The sequence below is a fragment of the Eubalaena glacialis genome, chromosome 12, assembly GCF_028564815.1.
Source record: "Eubalaena glacialis isolate mEubGla1 chromosome 12, mEubGla1.1.hap2.+ XY, whole genome shotgun sequence".
Lineage (NCBI taxonomy): Eukaryota > Metazoa > Chordata > Mammalia > Artiodactyla > Balaenidae > Eubalaena > Eubalaena glacialis.
In genome coordinates, this window is record NC_083727.1 from 92,881,076 (window position 1) to 92,905,865 (window position 24,790).

At 39.2% G+C, this 24,790-nt stretch overlaps 1 protein-coding gene across 1 annotated transcript in view; it reads left to right on the forward strand.

Annotated features, from left to right (window-relative positions):
* The window catches only part of ADGRB3 (adhesion G protein-coupled receptor B3), a 785,278-nt gene that overhangs the window by 506,405 nt on the left and 254,083 nt on the right, over positions 1-24,790 (forward strand). The window lies entirely within an intron of this gene.

The window sequence follows — 24,790 nt, forward strand, 5'->3', positions numbered from 1 at the left end:
TCTAATACTATAGAGATGAGAGTACTGGAAACAATTTAAGTATGCACCTCATGCACATTTTTCCACGTATCTAAAACATTAATATCATAAAATATTCATCTTATACATATACATATCCATATACCCATATCTATGTGTATTTTATGTGTATTATGCACATAAATTTCACACACACACACACACACACACACACCCCTCCAGTTACTCCCCAGAGAAATACTTTTTCTAATTCTTATGTGATTTTACATATTAACAGAAATTCAAGTTCTAAAAAAACTAAAATAAAAGAAAGTTATAGTTAGTAACCACAATAGAATGCCTAATTCCAGTTTCTTTTTAACTCTGAGTAAATTAAATGAGAAAGCAAATTTTTACTTCAATAGATTGTAAATATTTATACAAAATGACTAAATATGTTTACATATTACCTAGTTCTGAAGTTTATATTATTTGTTGCAATGTTTCCTGGCATGAAAATGAGAGGATAAACTTACATGATTGAGGCCATTAGTCAATTATTTTGCTTCAGCTAAGTGATTTATTCAAAGACTTTTTGTGAGGTGCAGTGGGTATAATTTTTATCTTTATGACTTTTCCTAATAATGCTTTGCAGTACCAAATAATTGAATGACTATTACTTTAGGTCTGATTTAGACAGACATTAATCATGTCCCTTGAGTCAGCCTGGGTATTAGAATTTACAGAGCAAGGAAGCTCTCTTTCAAGTGCATCTTAAAACAGAGATTTGCATTACTTGCTCTCTTATGTCCCCAGTGTAATACTAGCATTTCTGCAGAATTTCTGGTGCCTAGGACAATGAAAGACCCAAACAATAACATTTTGGGAGAAAAAAATGGAGCATACCCATAACATCTCAACATGGCTTTCATCTTTTTTTTTTCTTTAAGCCACTACCCCTGAGTACTCACCCTGTCCCAGGCACTGTCCTAAGTGCTTCACTTTTAATCCTTACAAGAACCCTTAGGTGAGTACTATTATCATTTTACCGATAAAGAATCCGAGGCCTGGAAAAGTGATGGACTCGTTCAAGACAAGACCAAGGTTTCCCCCTCCTTTCTCTGGCTCCAAAATCCTTGAATATTACCCAACTCTTATTACATCTAAGTCAAAGTGGGTGTGGGCATGTCAGTCAGGATTCTCCAGAAAAACAGAATATATATATATATATATATATACTGAGATATACTGAGAGAGAGAGAGAGAGAGAGAGAGAGAGACTTCAGGTGTTGGGGGGAATAAGGGCAGGCCCTGATGGAGGGGCAGGGAGAGGACTGACTGGCCAGGGCTAAGTGTTTTCTTTGATGAGACCCATGTAAGCTGTAGGAGGGAACAAGAAAAATCAGGGATTGTGGATGCTTATTTTCACTGATTACAATGAAAACTGAAGGCAATTTTTTGTCCCAGGTGGTATGAAGAAGGTGGAGATTCTGAAAGTTATAGTATCCAACAACAGCTGTGTCTTCTTTAAGGGTAACACAGCTAGAGTGAGATAAAGGTATAATGCCATTTGCAGCGACATGGGTGGACCTAGAGCTTGTCACACTGAGTGAAGTAAGTCAGACAGGGACAGGCAAATACCATATGATATCACTTATATGTGGAATCTAAAAAAATGATACAAATGAATTATTTACAAAATAGAAATAGAGTCAAAGATGTAGAAAAGAAACTTATGGTTATCAGGGGGTAACAGGATGGGGAGGGATAAATTGGGAGATTGGGATTGACATATACACACTACTATATATAAAATAGATAACTAATAAGGACCTACTGTATAGCACAGGGAACCCCACTCAATACTCTGTAATGACATATATGGGAAAAGAATCTAAAAAAGAGGGGATATATGCATATGCATAACTGATTCACTTTGCTAAACAGCAGAAACTAACACAACATTGTAAATCAACTATACTCCAATAAAATAAACAAACAAACTTCATTGCCAGAGCAAAAAAAAAAAAATATATATATATATATATATATATATGGTTTTCAGAAGACAACTTTCAATAACAAATGGACCATCCTCAGGCAGGTGGCTCATGGCCTGAGACAGAGCCCTGAGAGCACATTATGACAGCGGGCATGCCAGGCGTGCTAATGTGTCTGGGTGATGCGCGGGCTTCATTAGTGCTGCAAGGGGCACAGAACTGCAGTCCTGGACCTTGGCCGGTGGTCTGCTTGCTAGATGCCCCTTCCCTCCAGTTGGGCTGTGCTGACTTCATAAGTCAAAACCTTTGGGATACTTCCTCTACCATTATTTTATTACAAAAGCCAATATATAGTGTCTGAAAGAAACTGGAAAAAAGTATAGACAAAAAAGGTACCTGTAATCCCATCATCTCTGTTGGTACACATTCTTAAACCTTTTTAAAATTTAGCCAGGATGTTAATATAGATCTGGCTCTGGATATAAGGAGAATATAGTTTCAAAAATGGGTTTATGCTTTATATACAGTTTTATGCCCTGCTTTTTCATTTATTGTATCATTAATATAGTTCCGTGTCAATAAATATATTTCTACAACTGTTGGTAGGGCTGCATAGAACTCCGTTATATTTATATTCTCTACTACTGTTGAAATGTATAATTCCCCGATAAAGTACAAAGTATGTTATTCCGCCAGAATACACATTCCTAAGGTTTTGGTGATTCTCAGGCCACCAGGCATAAATTAATTTTTTTTCTGTCTTTAAAAGGCAGGAAGAGAAAAAGATATACTTGTGTCATCTAAATCATCACCCCTTAATAAGTAATATCACAGCCGTATTACAGTAAGCCAAACTCTTGCAGGCAATAGGTAATATTTCAGGAGTAAACATTAATTTAAAATGTAATTATCTCAACAAGTTCAGAAATAAGGGTGATGAATCAAGGACAGTTTGTTTTTAAATTTTGTATTATCTTGAGCTTTAAGGCAGAAGGTTTCAAACCCAAGACAAATTTTCAATGCCCTGTAACTATCGTCTTGTCTTCTTGTGTCTGAGTATGATGTGTTTTATTGAATTAGGTTAAAATTAAGTTTGGGAGCTTATTATGCAATGGTCTCCAAAGAGCATCCTTCCCCTTCACTACTGCCTGTTTTAGGAATTGCTGATGTCCTCAGTTCAAAGCTGTATCATCCATTTCTAGAATGACTTTCTTGAAACGTGAAGATAACAGCATTGTCTGATTGCAGCATCCAGATTCTCCTTTCCTGTTTTCTGACTCTTTTACCAATATATGCGTTTTACAAAGTCACAGAAGTAACAGTGTAATAAACACTTAGGCCCAAGTCTATGTGATTATAGCAAGAATTACTTTGAACAGGTATTCAGGGGCACCTGACGTCTAGCTGTGTCTCTATCATCAATCAAATTGAGAAAGCAGTTGGCTCCCAGTTTCATTACCTGTAAAATGAAATGGCTAAACTACATGAGCATTGAGATGCCTCCAGGTATGGTGTAATTCTGGTATCGTTCACCCTTTTGGAGACCAGAAGCTTGTTCTAACTCATGCATTGATGACTGGGTACCAGACCTGGGATTCTGTTCTGGTCAAACTACCAGGAAACAATTCGCTTTTCCAAGGTTAGCATGTGGTATTAAATGGCTTACTGAATCCACTGGGCTCAGTTTCTAGAAAAGACCCTCAAAGCCTCAACACAGAACTTAGCCAGCCACCTAGATCAGTGACACTCCTACTATCATCAAGAAGCTGCCTACAGGAAAGAAAGTCAGACACCAATCTGCACCGCGGGATGCATGCCTGGCACCTGCTGCTCTTCTTGTTCAGCTCAGTTCTAACTTCAGCCCTCATGTGAGTGCATGTGATTGATGAAAACTAAGTGACATTCAGCCCAGGCTGCAGGACCTCTAGGACATGTTCCATTTCAGATTCCCAGCCTCTGCAGCAGAAGGTGTCACACCGGACTGGAGGTTGGAATAGTTTTTTAGGGAGTCAAACTACAGTCCCAGATGCTCTCAATATCTGATTGGTACCAGAAACCCATAAATAGGCCACTGTTTTATCAAGAAAATATGCCTTAGTATGTACATATACTTATTTTTTTTTATCTTTATTGAAGTATAATTGCTTTACAATGGTGTGTTAGTTTCTGCTTTATAACAAAGTGAATCAGTTATACATATACATATATCCCCATATCTCTTCCCTCTTGCATCTCCCTCCCTCCCACCCTCCCTATCCCACCCCTCTAGGTGGTCACAAAGCACCGAGCTGATCTCCCTGTGCTATGCGGCTGCTTCCCACTAGCTATCTATTTTACATTTGGTAGTGTATATATGTCCATGACACTCTCTCACCCTGTCACATCTCACCCCTCCCCCTCCCCATATCCTCAAGTCCATTCTCTAGTAGGTCTGTGTCTTTATTCCCGTCTTGCCACTAGGTTCTTCATGACCTTTTTTTTTTTTTTCCTTAGATTCCATATATATGTGTTAACATACTGTATTTCTTTTTCTCTTTCTGACATACTTCACTCTGTATGACAGACTCTAACTCCATCCACCTCATTACAAATACCTCCATTTCATTCTTTTTATGGCTGAGTAATATTCCATTGTATATATGTGCCACATCTTCTTTATCCATTCATCCGATGATGGACACCTAGGTTGCTTCCATGTCCTGGCTATTGTAAACAGAGCTGCAATGAATATTTTGGTACATGACTCTTTCTGAATTATGGTTTTCTCAGGGTATATGCCCAGTAGTGGGATTGCTGGGTCGTATGGTAGTTCTATTTTTAGTTTTTTAAGGAACCTCCATACTGTTCTCCATAGTGGCTGTATCAATTTACATTCCCACCAACAGTGCAAGAGTGTTCCCTTTTCTCCACACCCTCTCCAGCATTTATCATTTCTAGATTTTTTGCTGATGGCCATTCTGACCGGTGTGAGATGATACCTCATTGTAGTTTTGATTTGCATTTCTCTAATGATTAATGATGTTGAGCATTCTTTCATGTGTCTGTCGGCAATCTGTATCTCTTCTTTGGAGAAATGTCTATTTCGGTCTTCTGCCCATTTTTGGATTGGGTTGTTTGTTTTTTTGTTATTGAGCTGCATGAGCTGCTTGTAAATCTTGGAGATTAATCCTTTGTCAGTTGCTTCATTTGCAAATATTTTCTCCCATTCTGAGGGTTGTCTTTTGGTCTTGTTTATGGTTTCCTTTGCTGTGCAAAAGCTTTTAAGTTTCATTAGGTCCCATTTGTTTATTTGTGTTTTTATTTCCATTTCTCTAGGAGCTGGGTCAAAAAGGATCTTGCTGTGATTTATGTCATAGAGTGTTCTGCCTATGTTTTCCTCTAAGAGTTTGATAGTGTCTGGCCTTACACTTAGGTCTTTAATCCATTTTGAGTTTATTTTTGGGTATGGTGTCAGGGAGTGTTCTAATTTCATACTTTTACATGTACCTGTCCAATTTTCCCAGCACCACTTATTGAAGAGGCTGTCTTTTCTCCACTGTATATGCTTGCCTCCTTTATCAAAGATAAGGTGACCATATGTGCGTGGGCTTATCTCTGGGCTTTCTGTCCTGTTCCACTGATCTATATTTCTGTTTTTGTGCCAGTACCAAACTGTCTTGATTACTGTAGCTTTGTAATATAGTCTGAAGTCAGGGAGCCTGATTCCTCCAGCTCCATTTTTCATTCTCAAGATTGCTTTGGCTATTCGGGGTCTTTTGTGTTTCCATACAAATTGTGAAATTTTTTGTTTTAGTTCTGTGAAAAATGCCAGTGGTAGTTTGATAGGGATTGCATTGAATCTGTAGATTGCTTTGGGTAGCAGAGTCATTTTCACAATGTTGATACTCCCAATCCAAGAACATGGTATATCTCTCCATCTATTTGTATCATCTTTAATTTCTTTCATCAGTGTCCTATAATTTTCTGCCTACAGGTCTTTTGTCTCCTTAGGTAGGTTTATTCCTAGATATTTTATTCTTTTTGTTGCAATGGTAAACAGGAGTGTTTTCTTAATTTCACTTTCAGATTTTTCATCATTAGTATATAGGAATGCAAGAGATTCCTGTGCATTAATTTAGTATCCTTCTACTTTACCAAATTCATTGATTAGCTCTGGTAGTTTTCTGGTAGCATCTTTAGGATTCTCTATGTATAGTATCATGTCATCTGCAAACAGTGACAGCTTTACTTCTTCCTTTCCAATTTGGATTCCTTTTATTTCTTTTTCTTCTCTGATTGCTGTGGCTAACACTTCCAAAACTATGTTGAATAATAGTGGTGAGAGTGGGCAACCTTGTCTTGTTCCTGATCTTAGTGGAAATGGTTTCAGTTTTTCACCATTGAGGACAATGTTGGCTGTGGGTTTGTCATATATGGCCTTTATTATGGTGAGGAAAGTTCCCTCTATGCCTACTTTCTGCAGGGCTTTTATCATAAATGGGTATTGAATTTTGTCGAAAGCTTTCTCTGCATCTATTGAGATGATCATATGGTGTTTCTCCTTCAATTTGTTAATATGATGTATCACGTTGATTGATTTGCGTATATTGAAGAATCCTTGCATTCCTGGAATAAATCCCATGTGATCATGGTGTATAATCCTTTTAATGTGCTGTTGGATTCTGTTTGCTAGTATTTTGTTGAGGATTTTTGCATCTATGTTCATCAGTGATATCGGCCTGTAGTTTTCTTTCTTTGTGACATCTTTGTCTGGTTTTGGTATCAGGTGGCCTCGTAGAATGAGTTGGGGAGTGTTCCTCCCTCTGCAATGTTTTGGAAGAGTTTGAGAAGGATAGGTGTTAGCTCTTCTCTAAATGTTTGATAGAATTCGCCTGTGAAGCCATCTGGTCCTGGGCTTTTGTGTGTTGGAAGATTTTTAATCACAGTTTCAATTTCAGTGCTTGTGATTGGTCTGTTCGTATTTTCTATTTCTTCCTGGTTCAGTCTCGGCAGGTTGTGCATTTCTAAGAATCTGTCTATTTCTTCCAGGTTGTCCATTTTATTGGCATAGAGTTGCTTGTAGTAATCTCTCATGATCGTTTGTATTTCTGCGGTGTCAGTGGTTACTTCTCCTTTTTCATTTCTAATTCTATTGATTTGAGTCTTCTCCCTTTTTCTCTAGATGAGTCTGGCTAACGGTTTATCAATTTTGTTTATCTTCTCAAAGAACCAGCTTTTAGTTTCATTGATTTTTGCTATTGTTTCCTTCATTTCTTTTTCATTTATTTCTGATCTGATCTTTATGATTTCTTTCCTTCTGCTAGCTTTGGGGTTTTTTTGTTCTTCTTTCTCTAATTGCTTTAGGTGCAAGGTTAGGTTGTTTATTCGAGATGTTTCCTGTTTCTTGATGTAGGTTTGTACTGCTATAAACTTCCCTCTTACAACTGCTTTTGCTGCATCCCATAGGTTTTGAGTCATCGTGTCTCCATTGTCATTTGTTTCTAGGTATTTTTTGATTTCCCCTTTGATTTCTTCAGTGATCACTTCGTTATTAAGTAGTGTATTCTGTAGCCTCCATGTGTTTGTATTTTTTACAGATCTTTTCCTGTAATTGATATCTAGTCTCATAGCATTGTGGTCGGAAAAGATACTTGATACGATTTCAATTTTTTTAAATTTACCAAGGCTTGATTTGTGTCCCAAGATATGATCTATCCTGGAGAATGTTCCATGAGCACTTGAGAAAAATGTGTGTTCTGTTGTTTTTGGGTGGAATGTCCTATAAATATCAATTAAGTCCATCTTGTTTAATGTATCATTTAAAGCTTGTGTTTCCTTATTTATTTTCATTTTGGATGATCTGTCCATTGGTGAAACTGGGGTGTTAAAGTCCCCTACTATGATTGTGTTACTCTCGATTTCCCCTTGTATGGCTGTTAGTATTTGCCTTATGTATTGAGGTGCTCCTATGTTGGGTGCATAAATATTTACAATTGTTATACCTTCCTCTTGGATCGATCCCTTGATCATTATATAGTGTCCTTCTTTGTCTCTTGTAATAGTCTTTATTTTAAAGTCTATTTTGTCTGATATGAGAATTGTTACTCCAGCTTTCTTTTGATTTCCATTTGCATGGAATATCTTTTTCCATCCCCTCACTTTCAGTCTGTATGTGTCTCTAGGTCTGAAGTGGGTCTCTTGTAGACAGCATATATATGGTTCTTGTTTTTGTATCCATTCAGCCAGTCTGTGTCTTTTGGTGGGAGCATTTAATCCATTTACATTTAAGGTAATTATCGATATGTATTTTCCTATTCCCATTTTCTTAAATGTTTTGGGTTTGTTATTGTAGGTGTTTTCCTTCTCTTGTGTTTCTTGCCTAGAAAAGTTCCTTTAGCATTTGTTGTAAGGCTGGTTTGGTGGTGCTGAACTCTCTCAGCTTTTGCTTGTCTGTAAAGGTTTTAATTTCTCCATCAAATCTGAATGAGATCCTTGCTGGGTAGAGTAACCTTGGTTGTAGGTTTTTCTCCTTCATCACTTTAAGTATATCCTGCCACTCCCTTCTGGCTTGCAGTGTTTCTGCTGAAAGATCAGCTGTTAACCTTATGGGGATGCCCTTGTGTGTTATCTGTTGTTTTTCCCTTGCTGCTTTTAATATGTTTTCTTTATATTTAATTTTTGATAGTTTGATTAATATGTGTCTTGGTGTGTTTCTCCTTGGATTTATCCTGTATGGGACTCTCTGTGCTTCCAGGACTTGATTAACTATTTCCTTTCCCATATTAGGGAAGTTTTCAACTATAATCTCTTCAAATATTTTCTCAGTCCCTTTCTTTTTCTCTTCTTCTTCTGGGACCCCTATGATTCGAATGTTGGTGCGTTTAATGTTGTCCCAGAGGTCTCTGAGACTGTCCTCAGTTCTTTTCATTCTTTTTTCTTTATTCTGGTCTGCAGTAGTTATTTCCACTATTTTATCTTCCAGGTCACTTATCCGTTCTTCTGCCTCAGTTATTCTGCTATTGATCCCATGTAGAGTATTTTTAATTTCATTTATTGTATTTTTCATCATTGCTTGGTTCCTCTTTAGTTCTTCTACGTCCTTGTTAAATGTTTCTTGCATTTTGTCTATTATATTTCCAAGATTTTGGATCATCTTTACTATCATTATTCTGAATTCTTTTTCAGGTAGACTGCCTATTTCCTCTTCATTTGTTAGGTCTGGTGTGTTTTGACCCTGCTCCTTCACCTGCTGTGTGTTTTTTTTTTCTTCTCATTTTGCTTATCTTACTGTGTTTGGGGTCTCCTTTTCACAGGCTGCAGGTTCATAGTTCCCGTTGTTTTTGGTATCTGTCCCCAGTGGCTAAGGTTGGTTCAGTGGGCTGTGTAGGCTTCCTGGTGGAGGGGACTAGTGCCTGTGTTCTGGTGGATGAGGTTGGATCTTGTCTTTCTGGTGGGCAGGTCCACGTCTGGTGGTGTGTTTTGGGGTGTCTGTGGCCTTATTATGGTTTTAGGCAGCCTCTCTGTTAATGGATGGGGCTGTGTTCCTGTCTTGCTAGTTGTTTGGCATAGGGTGTCCAGCACTGTAGCTTGCTGGTCGTTGAGTGAAGCTGGGTTCTGATGTTGAGATGGAGATCTCTGAGAGATTTTCACCGTTTGGTATTACGTGGAGCTGGGAGGTCTCTTGTGTACCAGTGTCCTGAAGTTGGCTCTCCCACCTCAGAGGCACAGCCCTGATGCCTGGCTGGAGCACCAAGAGCCTTTCATCCACACGGCTCAGAATAAAAGGGAGAAAAAATAGAAAGAAAGAAAGAGGATAAAATAAAATGAAATAAAGCTATTATAATAAAAAATAAGAAAAAAATTATTAAGTATAAATTTATTAAGAAAAAAAGATTTTTTAATTTTTAAAAAATAGATTTATTAATTTTTTATAACAAAACATAAGAAAAAAATTATTAAGAAAAAAATTTGTTAAGAAAAAATTTTTTTAATTTTTTAAAATAAAAAATGTGAAAAAACTTATTTAAAAATTTTTTTTAAATTTTTTAAAAATAGAAAATAAGGAAAAAATTATTAAGAAAACATTTATTAGGGAAAAAAATTTTTTTAAGTAAAAAAAAAAACAAACAAAAAAAAACGGACAGACCTAACCCTAGGACTAACGGTGAGAGCAAAGCTATACATACAAAATCTCACCCAGAAGCATACACATATACACTCACAAAAAAAGGAAAAGGGGAAAAATTAATATATCCTGCTCCCAAAGTCCACCTCCTAAATTTGGGATGATTCGTTGTCTATTCAGGTATTCAACAGATGCAGGCACATCAAGTTGTTTGTGGAGCTTTAATCCGCTGCTTCTGAGGCTGCTGGGGGAGATTTCCCTTTCTCTTCTTTGTTCGTACAGCTCCCGGGGTTCAGCTTTGGATGTGGCCCCGCCTCTGCATGTAGGTCGCCTGAGGGCGTCTGTTCCCCGCCCAGACAGGACGGGGTTAAAGGAGCTGCTGTTTCGGGGGCTCTGGCTCAGTCAGGCCGGGGGGAGGGAGCGGTACGGAGGAGGCGGGGCGAGCCTGCGGTGGCAGAGGTCAGCGTGACGTTGCAGCAGCCCGGGGCGCACCGTGCGTTCTCCCGGGGAAGTTGTCCCCGGATCATGGGACCCTGGCCGTGGCGGGCTGCACAGGCTCCCGGGAGGGGCGGTGTGGAGAGTGACCTGTGCTTGCACACAGGCTTCTTGGTGGCGGCAGCAGCAGCCTTAGCGTCCCATGCCCGTCTCTGGGGTCCGCGCTGATCGCCGCGGCTCGCGCCCGTCTCTGGAGCTCGTTTAGGCGGCGCTCTGAATCCCCTCTCCTCGCCCACCAGGAAACAAAGAGTTAAGAAAAAGTCTCTTGCCTCTTCGGCAGCTGCAGACCTTTTCCTGGACTCCCTCCCGGCTAGCTGTGGTGCGCTAACCCCTTCAGGCTGTGTTCACGCCGCCAACCCCAGTCCTCTCCCTGCGATCCGACCGAAGCCCGAGCCTCAGCTCCCAGCCCCGCCCGCCCCGGCGGGTGAGCAGACAAGCCTCTCGGGCTGGTGAGTGCTGGTCGGCGCCGATCCTCTGTGCGGGAATCTCTCCGCTTTGCCCTCCGCACCCCTGTGGCTGCGCTCTCCTCCGTGGCTCCGAAGCTTCCCCCCTCTGCCCCCCGCAGTCTCTGCCCATGAAGGGGCTTCCTAGTGTGTGAACACCTTTCCTCCTTCATGGCTCCCTCCCACTGGTGCAGGTCCCGTCCCTATTCTTTGTCTCTGTTTTTTTTTTCTTTTGCCCTACCCAAGTACGTGGGGATTTTCTTGCCTTTTGGGAGGTCTGACGTCTTCTGCCAGCGTTCAGTGGGTGTTCTGTAGGAGCAGTTCCACGTGTAGATGTATTTCTACTGTATCTGTGGGAAGGAAGGTGATCTCCGCGTCTTACTCTTCCGCCATCTTGCCCCCTCCCCCTCTACATATACTTATTTTAAATGGGAATATATTACCATATAAAGTTTTGAAAGTGGTTAGTTAGTAATTAATAACCAAATTTATGTTTTGTCTATCTATAAGAAAACTGTATTTTTGGTGACAATATTCTAAATATTGTTTTTCTCTTGAAATGAAGAGTATATGATAAATATGCCCTAAAAGAATATAATATGAGTTAAGCTCTAATTTGTTCATATTTTATTCTACTCAAAAAGAATTAGAGCTGCCGTTGTAATGGACATATCCTGATACTCTAGATTACAGATTTCTCAAAGCTGACGTTTGTTATTAACAGTATTTTGAGTTCACATGCCACCATATAAACGCATTTTTGCCAGTTAATCACTGTCATAGAAAACTACTGACTTACACAGAAGTCAGAAATTATTGATAATTTTAATTTCTGTGTCTCGCTGAGCTAAAAAGTTATTTCAGAGAGAATTAGTGATGAGTGGCTGATTCTAGAGCAGATTGTTAGCATGGAATTTATCAGTCTGATGAAATGTAAAGTGAATAGGAATAATTATTCACTCATTCATTCAACAATATTTATTTGTGCCTGCTGTGTGTGAGACCGTAGTAGGGATTTGGAACACAGAAGTGAGCAAAACACACGAAGATTTCTGTCCTCTCAGAGCATCTATTCTAGCATGGGTAGACAGGCTATAAACAAGAAACATAATACATAAGCAAATCATGTTATAGAAGGTAATACGTGCTATGGGAAAAATAAAATGTAGAGCAAAAGGATGTGGGTGGGGATTGGTGGAGGGGTGTGGCCAGCATAGCCCTCCTGGAGATGGGAGATTGGAGCAAAGGCAAAGGAAGTGAGAAAATGTATTCCCGTGACCCTCTGGAGACAGAGCATGCCAGCCAGAGGGGGCAGCTGGGGTAGGTAAAAAGCATGAAATAGAAGAGTGCCAGGCTTGCCCACGGAACAGCAAGGAGTCTGGGGCGGTTGGAGTGCTGTGAGGGGAGAGACTAACCAGAGGTGACTTTGGGGGGCTCTGAAGGCCACATGATGCAGGGCCTTCTGGGCCATTACAAGGACTTGAGATTTGGCTCTGAGGACAGGAGTCATGTCAGGGTTTGAGCAGAAGAATGATATAAAGTTACATTTTAAATGTATCTTTCTGTAGCTACTGTGTTTACCGCAGGCTGTAGGTGAGGGAGCATATAAGCAGGAAGGTCAAATGTGAGTCTGTTTCAGTGATCTGGGTGAGAGATGCTGACGTCTCTATCAGGATGGTCGCAGTAGAGGCCGTAAGATGTTTGAAAGATTGGATTCACAGTATGCAGGCTGTAGGGGATTGAAGAAAGACTTCAGAGACATTGGTCTGAGCTGGGGAGGAATGGAGTTGCCATTAAGTGAGATGGAGGAAACGACTCACGGACGAGGTTTGTGGGAAGGGAACAGGAGTTCTGAATCCAAAAGGTTGGAGGGTATGTATTTGTATATTGCAGTGCTTCTCAAAGTGTGGTCCCCGGACCAGCAGGATCAACATCACCTGGGAACATGTTAGAGCTGTATAATCTTGGGCCCCATGCTAGACCTTCTCCATAGGAAACTCTAGCCATGGGGCCCAGCAGTCTGTGCTTTAGCCAGACCTCCAGGTGATTCTGATGTTCACTCAAGTTTGAGAAACGTTGTGTGTCATCGACAGGGACCATGAACCGCTGTTACAGAATGGGAACACTATGGGTTCTGAAGTTAGAAGACCTGGATTCAAATCTTGCCTGACTGGGGCAAGATGATCCCTCCACCTGAGCCTTAATTTCTATACCTTTAAAGGGTGGACACTGATACCTGTGCCGCCAGATTGATGTGAGGAACCAGATAAAACAGATTAAACCTGTGCACTTTGTAAGAATTAGGACGAGGAGACAGGAGGCTGGGGATGGGGAGGTATAATATTTTTTCTAATATCCTTTTGCTTTCAAGAAGAAGTAATAAACGTTACATGGAAGATCAGAGTTTTTCTTGAAGTTTTGCTAGACCTTTAACGTGCAGGGAAAGATGACTGCTAAGCAAATGTGAGATTGATGATGCTACTTTTGTGACTTGGTAGAAGGAATAATTGTTTGAATTAAATAATTTCTTTACCTCCCTTGGATATAGAAAGAAAAGAGAAGTCTGTATTTTTACTACAAAATAGAAAAACCTGTTTCAATATGAATTTGCTTCTCTACGTGTATGCGGTTATCTTTTAGCATCTGTTTAAATTTGGTGTGCAATCTTTAGGTTCATTTTTCTACTTTTCTAGAAAATGTACAGTATGATGTCTCTGAGTTTACAGAAGTCTGCAAGTAAGCTAAAAATAAGGGGAGATGTAGTCTTGGAACCATTTTTCCAGGAAAACTCATTATCCTTTCATTTTGGTATAAGAAAAAATACTCAAGCTATTAGTTAAAACCAAGTCTATGTGGTGGCAAAGAATGTTTTAAGGTTTAAAGAACTTGTTACACAGCATGAGTTTTTATATTCGAAGTCACTAACATATTTTTACCACGGCAATGTTTTAGCAAAAATATATACGTATGTTTGAAACCAGCTTGGTTCTGCCATTTTGATTTCCAAGTGTCACCTAATAGTCATGGTAGTCTTCATTATTCTAGGTTTCTGATTGAGCTATTATGGTCTACATAGAAATGAACACATTTTCAGAGCATAGACAAACATCACTAGGCTGGGAAATTAAAAATTAACTACCATTTTGTATTTTTTTTACATTCAGTAGAGAGTGAAGGTAATATAATAGGATTAAATAATAAAGTAGATTTTAAAAGTCTTGTCTCATATAAGTACAATTTAAGTCAATACTCATCTGCCTGTTTTGGAAACTTTTATTTCCTACCTCTGAAATTCTCTAATCATATTCTTGCAGAGTGTTCAACATTCATTCACCAAAAATATGTTGAAGATCTCCTGTGTGTCTGGTACTGTTCTGGATGCCTGAGATACAATGGTGCACTAAATAGACACACATCTGGAAGTTATATTCCAGTGGACGGAGGCAAACAATAAATACGATCAGCAAATTACAGAATATGCTACACAGGCTATGTCATAAACACTATGAAGAAAGATAAAACAGGGAGAAGGATATTGATAGTGGGGAGGTGAGGGGAAGGGAATTCTACATACAGTTCCTAAGGAAGGAGTTCCTGAGGTGACAGTTGAGTCTAAACCTCATGGGTGTGCAGGAGTGAGCCGGGTGGATATTTGGGGAAGAGATTCATCAGAAGAGGGACTGCAAAGGCCTGGAGTTGGAGCACATCTAGGAGGAGCAAGGTTGCCAGTATGTCCAGAGAGGAGTGACAGCAATTTCAGAGATGGAGACAACAAGATGCAAAATATAGAGAGCCTTGTGGGCCTTTGTCAGGACTGAATTACTTGGCGTGAAATAGAAACTGGAGAGTTGGGGCAGAGGACTTACGTGATCTGGCTTCCATCCAAAGATCTCTTCCTTTTGCATTTTCATTTGATTGAGAGCTTGCCTAGAAATAAGCTTCTGGGATTAAGTCATCCTCCCTATAAACTTTGGAGTCACCACTGACCCCCACCATGCAGCATTGCATGGGACTCTGGTTTGTGTTTTTTCGTAGATGATAGCTTAAACTCTCCATAATGTTTAGCATTTCTAATCATCTTTGTATTTTACATAGAGTTTGCGTCCAAGTGGGTATTTTGTTTCTTTTTTTCCAAAAGTTGTTTTCATGTAGCTCAAGATTCTAATCTTTCTTCAACACCATGGAAATTTCTTCTATTATTTCTTAGATTATTTCCTCATCCTTTCTAACATTCCTATAAGAAGGATGATGGATTTTCTAGATCTTCCCACACCTCTTAACTTTTCTTCCTTTAATTTCTATATATTTATCTTTTTCTACACTACAGACTGCCACAGTTAGAATTTTGTCCTTGCCACTTACTTGCTGTATGACCTTTGGCTAATTACTTAATGTCTGTGTTGTCTGTGATTCTCCATCTATAAAATGAGGGTAATAACAGTGGTACCTACCTTGTAGGAATGTTATGTGGGGTAGATGAGTTCATAGCAAATGAAAAACTAATGTTAGCTCTTTATCTTCCAGGTCACTAATTCAGCGTTCAGTATCTTCACTCTATCATTGAGTAGTTCTTTTGATTTTTTTTTTAAATTTAAGGCAATTATAATTTCAATTTCCAAGACTCATTCTTTCTACAGAGCAGCCTATTCTTTGTCCATGTATGCAATATGCTATCAAATCTCCCTGAGGATGACAATTAGAAAAATGTGAAATTATTTTCTTCCCCTAATTGTTTCTATTTCCTCTAGAGTCTGCCATTCTCTATCTACTTCCTGGTATTTTTCTTTTTGCCATTGGTTTTCTTCAGAAGCCTTGAGGTGCTCAGTTGTCAGTCCATATTAGTGGATGAAAGACATGGTTTGTTTGTGTTTTGTTTGTATCTATACATCTGACATGGGAGAATCCCATGGATAGTCTCCCCTTGTCTGCAACGACTCCTTGCAGGGTCTGCATTACCAGGCAGAGGTCTGTAGGAGGCAGGCTTCCTCTGAGGGCACATGAGCAGGGAACAAGCAGGCAGACCAAGCAATTCCCAGCTTAACATCCCTCTTGGACAGCGCTGCCTTCCCTTGTGTGAGCCCTTCTTCCGTATCATTTGTGGGAGTCTAGATTCCCCCTATTCTCCACTCTGATTCTTTCTTCAGCTCCCAAACCGATATTTGGAGCCCTCCCCAGACAGATCAGGCACTTTCTTTGGAGACTTCTCAAGCTTTAACTCAATTAGTCTATGTGTATCTAAACAGGAGGAGGGCACCTGACTAGCCCCTCTTCATTTAATTCCTTTAGTGACTCTGAAAGTTCTCCAGCGCTTCTTTGAAAACAACAACGCTCACCTCTCACCTTGAAGGCAATTGTCTCTACTCTGGTTTCTCTTCCAGTCTCATTCCGTCTGCATCCATGGTCTCAAAATTTCTGCTTGGACCTTGGGACTTATCTTAAGAATATATTTGATGTCATTTCAGTGAATTGGGGGAGCAGCAAAGTGATGAAAAGCTTGTGCTCTGTCCCACATTTGGGAACACAAGTCAAGTCCACACCTTTTAGTTTGTACTCCCCAGCTCATATTTCTGACTATGGATTGTGAGTGGCTTAGGTCTAAGGGCTAACATAGTAGTTTGTAACACAGGGAGGTCATATCATCAAGAACTTCCCTTCCTTCTCTTCCTTTAGAGTTTGACCCTTTCAACCCTAAGATGAGTTTGCCGGATTACGTAGTGGGATCTCCAAGCTGAGAACCATAGTGGTTAACTCTTCAGCACCTAAATTAAAGAATATTAATACCCTCGGACCAGACTCTCTTCTTCCCCAGGTGAACATGAGGCCAAGTGGATTCACTGGAGTTCGCCTTCAGGAAGATACTAGGGACGAGTGTAGCGAGGTGAGATTCAGTCAGAGGCTGGAGGGAGGAGAGGAACTTTTGAGAACAGTGTGTGGGGAGGAGAAACAAGGCCATTAGTCTTCCCTGTTCCCACCTGTGGATGTGTCTCCCTCCCACATTTCAGGATTTCAACTCACAAGGGGGATTAGCACCCAGTTCCCTGGCTAGGATGTACCTCGTCTCTTATTACTCCGTTCTCCAACACCATCAAAGGGCTGTAGAGAGATTAGAGAGTTGTAAAATAAATTAGGTGATACAACCACTATGGAGAACAGTATGGAGATTCCTTAAAAAACTAAAAATAGAATTACCATATGACCCAGCAATCCCACTACTGGGCATATACCCTGAGAAAACCATAATTCAAAAAGATACATGCACCCCAATGTTTATTGCAGCACTATTTAGAATAGCCAGGATATGGAAGCAACCTAAATGTCCATTGACAGACGAATGGATAAAGAAGATGTGGTACATATATACAATGGAATATTACTCAGCCATAAAAAGAAACGAAATTGAGTTTTTTGTAGTGAGGTGGATGGACCTAGAGTCTGTTATACAGAGTAAAGCAAGTCAGAAAGAGAAAACAAATACCATATGCTAACGCATATATATGGTATCTAAAAAAAAAAGAAAAAAATGGTACTGATAAACCTAGTTGCAGGGCAGGAATAAAGAGGTAGATATAGAGAATGGACTTGAGGACATGGGCTGGTAGGGTGAAGCTGGGGTGAAGTGAGAGTAGCATCAACATACATACACTACCGAATGTAAAATAGTTGGCTGGTGGGAAGCAGCCGCATAGCACAGAGAGATCTGCTCCGTGCTTTGCGATGACCTAGAGGGGTGGGATAGGGAGGATGGGAGGGAGACACAAGAGGGAGGGGATATGGGGACATATGTATGCATATGGCTGATTGGCTTTGCTGTGCAACAGAAACTAACACGGTACTGTGAAGCAATTATACTCCAATAAATATCTATTAACAAATTAATTAATTAATTAAAGGAAAGGTCAAAAATCACTCTTCCCTCAGGTTCCTGCAAAGTCAAAATGAACAGGATGGGAATTCTGTAATTTTTAATGGGCCTGGAGATGACCAAGGAAGGGACTCCCACATCCCACTCAGTGAGGCAGAGCACCTGTGAAGGCAGGGGGATAGACTGTGCATTAGAGGTGGCCATTTTTCAGGGAGATGCATGAGGTCAGGAGACCATAGATGGTCACTTAGCTGGATGCCCCCAAACCATCAAACAGGCCACCCATGGAGTCAGAAGCTGGATGTGTTCATTGGACAGACGACGTGAGGACTGACCAACAGAGAAGTGAACCAAACCAGACTCACAGCCTGTCACCAATTTGTTCACAGGCTCCTTTTGTGCAAATATTCTTTGGTCTTTTCTGACACAGATTTAAATCAGGTTTGAGAGTAGGAGGAAAGGGAGTTTGGGAAGAGTGTTGAAAGGGAAAGAGATCATGGAAATGAGTCATGGGAAAGGGAAAAGAGTCATGGAATATGACTGTATTCACCCAAAGGACCCTAAGTTTTAATCTGGAAGTTACTGAGAAAATTGTAGGGCTGGAGAACATTTATCAAATCACTACTGATTGAGACTGGGACCATGTTGAAGAAAACCAAGAACAATTCTAAAATAAATACATAAAGGAGTTTCATGTTCACCCATAGCTGAATGTTGACTGCATAATTTTGAGCTCTTCATACCCAGTAATGTACATTATAGTAGGGTGCTTTACAAACATTGTCTAATAAAAATACCTAATTTATCACTAATTAGATAGTAATTGTGTCTCCGTGCTAAGAGATAAAATGTTCAAATGTGTCTCCCTCTGAAATTGGGTGTAGGCACCATAATGGCCGTTCATTAATGTTCCTGCAATCTCTGAGGTCCAAATGTAGTTATCACATGGAATCATCCAAAGTCACACATGGTATGCCCCAAACCATCTGCCTCATACCTTTACAAACTGAAAAGGAAGTTAGAAACTGAGATGCCTCTTCCCAATCTCAATCCTGAAGACTGAAGCTTAGAAACGGCATTAAAACGTTTACTACACGCCCACTAAGACACATTTTGTTTATTATTATTTCTACTTAGACTTTGCATCAGGTTCTGCCTTAACATATTTTACACAGTCAGTAAATACGACTTGATTCAGCACCGAAGGGAAATATTTCTGGGATCATTTCCTTCTTGACATCCTCATATTAATGACTGTTTGCTTATGTCTTGGCTGACATGAATTTGAAACAAACCAAACTTTATAATTCGTGCCTTCAAATTTGAGTTATTTGTCAGTGAAGATGGTATTCCTAAATTGCAATTTCCAAACTGGATTTTTCACCATGTTTTATGAAAAGGGCATAGCAGTCTGCAAATCTCTGGTTCAAAATTACATGTTTCTCTCTATCATCACAGTGCCTAAGCTATGTTCTGTCCCTTTATAAGTCTATTTCTGATCTCTGACTCCTGTCAAAATTGATCCTGTACAGGTCAGTCTGACCCATAAACTACACGAAATTGTTTTTGAGGTTTGAGGCCTTAATATCAGTTAACGTCTAAATCTGCCATTAAATGTTGCTATGTGCTTTTTGTTCCACGGTAATTACCACCTTCGTCATCATATTCAAGTCTTGATAGGCAATGTTGCTTTGAAACTACTAAGAGAAAACATATTTTTTAAACCACATAGTGTATTTCTTTTGGAAATTAAGTACTGATATTTACACCTAACTGGAGACTTCCATAATTTTTGTTTTCTTCTTTATTCTTAAAGGAATGACTGTTGTTGTAATTCATGTTGCTTACGTGTGGTTTCCTGGCTTCTCATTCTTGAACATGAGTAGGCTCTGCCGTGTTAGAAAATTTCCCTGATATCTTCAGATACACGAAGTCAGTCATTGCGATTCTTTCTGTAACCATCAAGTGAGTGTGGGATGGTCTGGTTATTTCTAGGTTTGAAACTACAAATGTAGCTTCTAATCCAGTTTCTACTTAATCATGGGGTGACTTGGGACATATCACTTAACCCTTTGTGTATTACTTTCCCTCTGTTATAAAAATGAGGATGTAATAATAACTACTCAAAGAGTATTAAATTCAATGTGTAAAAAACAGCTGAATCATAGTTAGTATTCAAAAAACTTAACCTTTCTTCCTTTCTTTGTTTGCACTACAGGACATATTTTATTCCAGAATATATCAACCTCATATATTAGGTGTGATTTCTTTTTCCAAAAATTCTTGATACTGTGAACACCTTGGTATCAGCTTCTACCAACTTCCAAATGTTAAAATTTTGCTCCAGGAGTGCTCCAGTGCCCAGGAATTTGTGTGAGGCAAGGGCCCACACAGCAAGGTTACAACCAAGGTAACAGTGTTTCTTCTGGCATGGCATTTGGACACAAGTGCCTTTGAAAGTCTCCTTCATATGCACCCCCTAAAGAGATACTAGAGCTGTCTCCCTATAGAGAAAGGAAATCAAATGTTAAGAGTCAGAACGATGTGTTCACATATGGACACATTCTCCATTAAAAAAATCCAGTTCCTCTATTTCCAGTGAGACATTGTAGCAGGGCTGCACCCAGTCTATGAAAAGCGCAAGCCCCTGTGAACACTGTGTGTGCTTATCATCAGTATTTAAGACATGTCTGCTTATCCTCACTGTCACCTGTCTGTTCACAAGAAAAAGTATCTAAGAGCTCTCCCTTTATTTGAAAGTCAAATGTATTTCGGTATCTTTGCCACATCAATTTTACTTAAAGACTTAATTCCCCAAAGCCAAAATGACAAAATCCACAGCTTAGAGTCATATATTAAAATTTAAAGCCTCCGTTTAAATGAAGAAAGCTGTTAGGGGATCCTGTAGTCCATGAGTTGAAGACAATTATTTATTCTACAGGGATAATACTGATAATTTAAAATGTTCCTTCTTGGCCTTTAATGGATAGTAACCGGAATCATAGAATTTCTTCCAAAGTCTTTTTCTGCTCTTTGGTGAATCACATAGCAGATATAAACCCACCTCTTCCCCAAAGGAAAAAAGAAAAAAAAAAAAGCTCCAAGAATCATTGATCCAGGCTTGAAGCCAAGCAATCTATATTTAGTGCTTTCTCAACAAGCCACACAATAAAAATGTAAATGGAATGGTGCTACTTTCTCCTCTCACCTTTTTTCAGTGTCTAAGTTTGATGCTGTTTAAATTGTTTATTTTCAGACTATCTTCAAAGAACTTAGTTACTCCCGTGTAGGGGCCTTACTATCCCAATTTCACATTAAGCATAATTCCATGATTCTTATTGCTTTACAATACTTGACTTTCATAAAAATGTAAGGATAAACCTGAGGTATCCTCCTACTCTGGGTTGCTGAATTTGCGCAGAGTCAATGGGTCTCATCTAAGTCTTTCCCCCCCCAGTTTATTGAGATATACCTGATATATAAGGTCATGTAAGTTGAAGGTGTACAGTGTGTTGATTTGATACACATACATTGCAATATGATTACCACTGTAGTGTTAGCTAACATCTCCATCACATCATATAATTACCTTTTTGTTGTTGTAAGAACATTTCAGATCTAATCTTTCAGTGACTTTCAAGTATGTAGTACACTATTGTTATCTTTAATCATAATGCTGTCCATAGATCCCCAGAAAGAATTCATCTTCTAGTTGGAAGTTTGTACCCTTTGACCAGCATCTCTTCATTTTTCCTGCCTTCCACCCCTGGTAACCACCATTGTACTCTCTGTTTCCATGAGCTCGGCTTTTCTAGATTCCATACGTAAGTGATATCATATAGTATTTGTCTTTCTCTGCCTGACTTATTTCACTTAGTATTGTGCACTCAAGAGCCATTCACGTTGTCACAAATGACAGGATTTTGTTATTTCTCGTGATTGAATGATACTCCATATCTTCTTTTTTTAATTTATTTTTTGTTTAACATCTTTCTTGGAGTATAATTGTTTTACAATGCTGTGTTAGTTTCTGCTGTATAACAAAGTGAATCAGCTATATGTATACATGTATCCCCATATCTCCTCCCTCTTGTGGCTCCCTCCCACCCTCCCTATCCCACCCCTCTAGGTGGTCACAAAGCACCGAGCTGATCGCCCTGTGCTATGCGGCTGCTTCCCACTAGCTATCTATTCTACATTTGGTAGTGTATATATGTCCATGTCACTCTCTCACTTTGCCCCAGCTTCCCCTTCCCCCTCCCCGTGTCCTCAAGTCTATTCTCTACATCTGTGTCTTTATTCCTGTCCTGCCCCTAGGTTCTTCAGAACCCTTTTTTTTAGATTCCATATATATGTGTTAGCATACGGTATTTGTTTTTCTCTTTCTGATTTAATTCACTCTGTATGACAGTCTCAAGGTCCATCCACCTCACTACAAATAACTCAACTTTGTTTCTTTTTATGACTGAGTAATATTCCATTGTATGTATGTGCCACATCTTCTTTGTCCATTCATCTGTCGATGGACACTTAGGTTGCTTCCATTTCCTGGCTATTGTAAATAGTGCTGCAGTGAACATTGTGGTACATGACTCTTTTTCAATTATAGTTTTCTCTGGGTATATACCCAGTAGTGGGATTGCTGGGTCGTATGGTAGTTCTATTTTTAGTTTTTTAAGAAACCTCCATACTGTTCTCCATAGTGGCTGTATCAATTTACATTCCCACTAACAGTGCAAGACGGTTCCCTTTTCTCCACACCCTTTCCAGGATTTACTGTTTGTAGATTTTTTGATGATGCCCATTCTGACCGGTGTGAGGTGATACCTCATTGTAGTTCTGATTTGCATTTCTCTAATGATTAGTGATGCTGAGTGTCCTTTCATGTGTTTGTTGGCAATCTGTACATCTTCTTTGGAGAAAAGTCTATTTAGGTCTTCTGCCCATTTTTGGATTGGGTTGTTTGTTTTTTTCATATTGAGCTGCATGAGCTGCTTGTAAACTTTGGAGATTAATCCTTTGTCAGTTGCTTCATTTGCAAATATTTTCTCCCATTTTGAGGGTTGTCTTTTTGTCTTGTTTAAGTTTTCCTTCGCTGTGCAAAAGCTTTTAAGTTTCATTAGATCCCATTTTTTAATTTTTGTTTTTATTTCCATTTCTCTAGGAGGTGGGTCAAAAAGGATCTTGCTGTGATTTATGTCAGAGTGTTCTTCCTATGTTTTCCTCTGAGAGATTCATAGTGTCCAGTCTTACCTTTAGGTCTTTAATCCATCTTGAGTTTATTTTTGTGTATCGTGTTAGAGAATGTTCTAATTTCATTCTTTTATATCTAGCTGTCCAGTTTTCCCAGCACCACTTATTGAAGAGGCTGTCTTTTCTCCATTGTATATTCTTGCCTCCTTTATCAACAATAAGGTGACCATATGTGTGTGGGTTTATCTCTGGGCTTTCTATCCTGTTCCATTGATCTATATTTCTGTTTTTGTGCCAGTACCATACTGTCTTGATTACTGTAGCTTTGTAGTATAGTCTGAAGTCAGGGAGCCTGATTCCTCCAGCTCCGTTTTTCTTTCTCAAGATTGCTTTGGCTATTCGGGTATTTTGTGTTTCCATACAAATTGTGAAATTTTTTGTTCTAGTTCTGTGAAAAATGTCATTGGTAGTTAGATAGGGATTGCATTGAATCTGTAGATTGCTTTGGGTAGTACAGTCATTTTCACAATGTTGATTCTTCCAACCCAAGAACATGGTATATCTCTCCATCTGTTCGTATCGTCTTTAATTTCTTTCATCAGTGTCTTATAGTTTTCTGCATACAGGTCTTTTGTCTCCTTAGGTAGGTTTATTCCTAGGTATTTTATTCTTTTTGTTGCAACAGTAAATGGGAGTGTTTCCTTAATTTTTATTTCAGATTTTGCATCATTAGTGTACAGGAATGCAAGAGATTTCTGTGCATTAATTTTGTATCCTGCTACTTTACCAAATTCATGGATTAGCTTTAGTATTTTTCTGGTAGCATCTTTAGGATTCTCTATGTATAGTATCATGTCACCTGAAAACAGTGACAGTTTTACTTCTTTTCTGATTTGGATTCCTTTTATTGCTTTTTTTCTCTGGTTGCTGTGACTAAAATTTCCAAAACTGTGTTAAGTAAAAGTGGTGAGAGTGGGCATCCTTGTCTTGTTCCTGATTTTAGAGGAAATGGTTTTAGTTTTTCACCATTGAGAACGATGTTGGCTGTGGGTTTGTCATATATGGCCTTTATTATGTTGAGGTAAGCTCACTCTGTGCCTACTTTCTGGAGGGATTTTATCATAAATCGGTGTTGAATTTTGTCAAAAGCTTTTCCTGCATCTATTGAGATTATTGTATGGTTTTTATCCTTCAGTTTGTTAATATGGTGTATCACATTGATTGATTTGCATATATTGAAGAATCCTTGTATTCCTGTGATAAACCTCACTTGATCATGTGGTATGATCCTTTTAATGTGCTGTTGGATTCTGTTTGCTTGTATTTTGTTGAGGATTTTTGCATCTGTGTTCATCAGTGATATTGGCCTGTAGTCTTCTTTTTTTGTGACATCTTTGTCTGGTTTTGGTATCAGGGTGATGGTGGCCTCATAGAATGAGTTTGGGAGTGTTCCTCCCTCTGCTATATTTTGGAAGAGTTTGAGAAGGATAGGTGTTAGCTCTTCTCTAAATGTTTGATAGAATTCGCCTGTGAAGCCATCTGGTCCTGCGCTTTTCGTTTTTGGAAGATTTTTAATCATAGTTTCAATTTCAATGCTTGTGATTTTTCTCTTTATATTTTCTATTTCTTCCTGGTTCAGTCTGGGAAGGTTGTGCTTTTCTAAGAATTTCTCGATTTCTTTCATATTGTCCATTTTATTGGCATATAGTTGCTTGTAGTAATCCCTCATGATTCT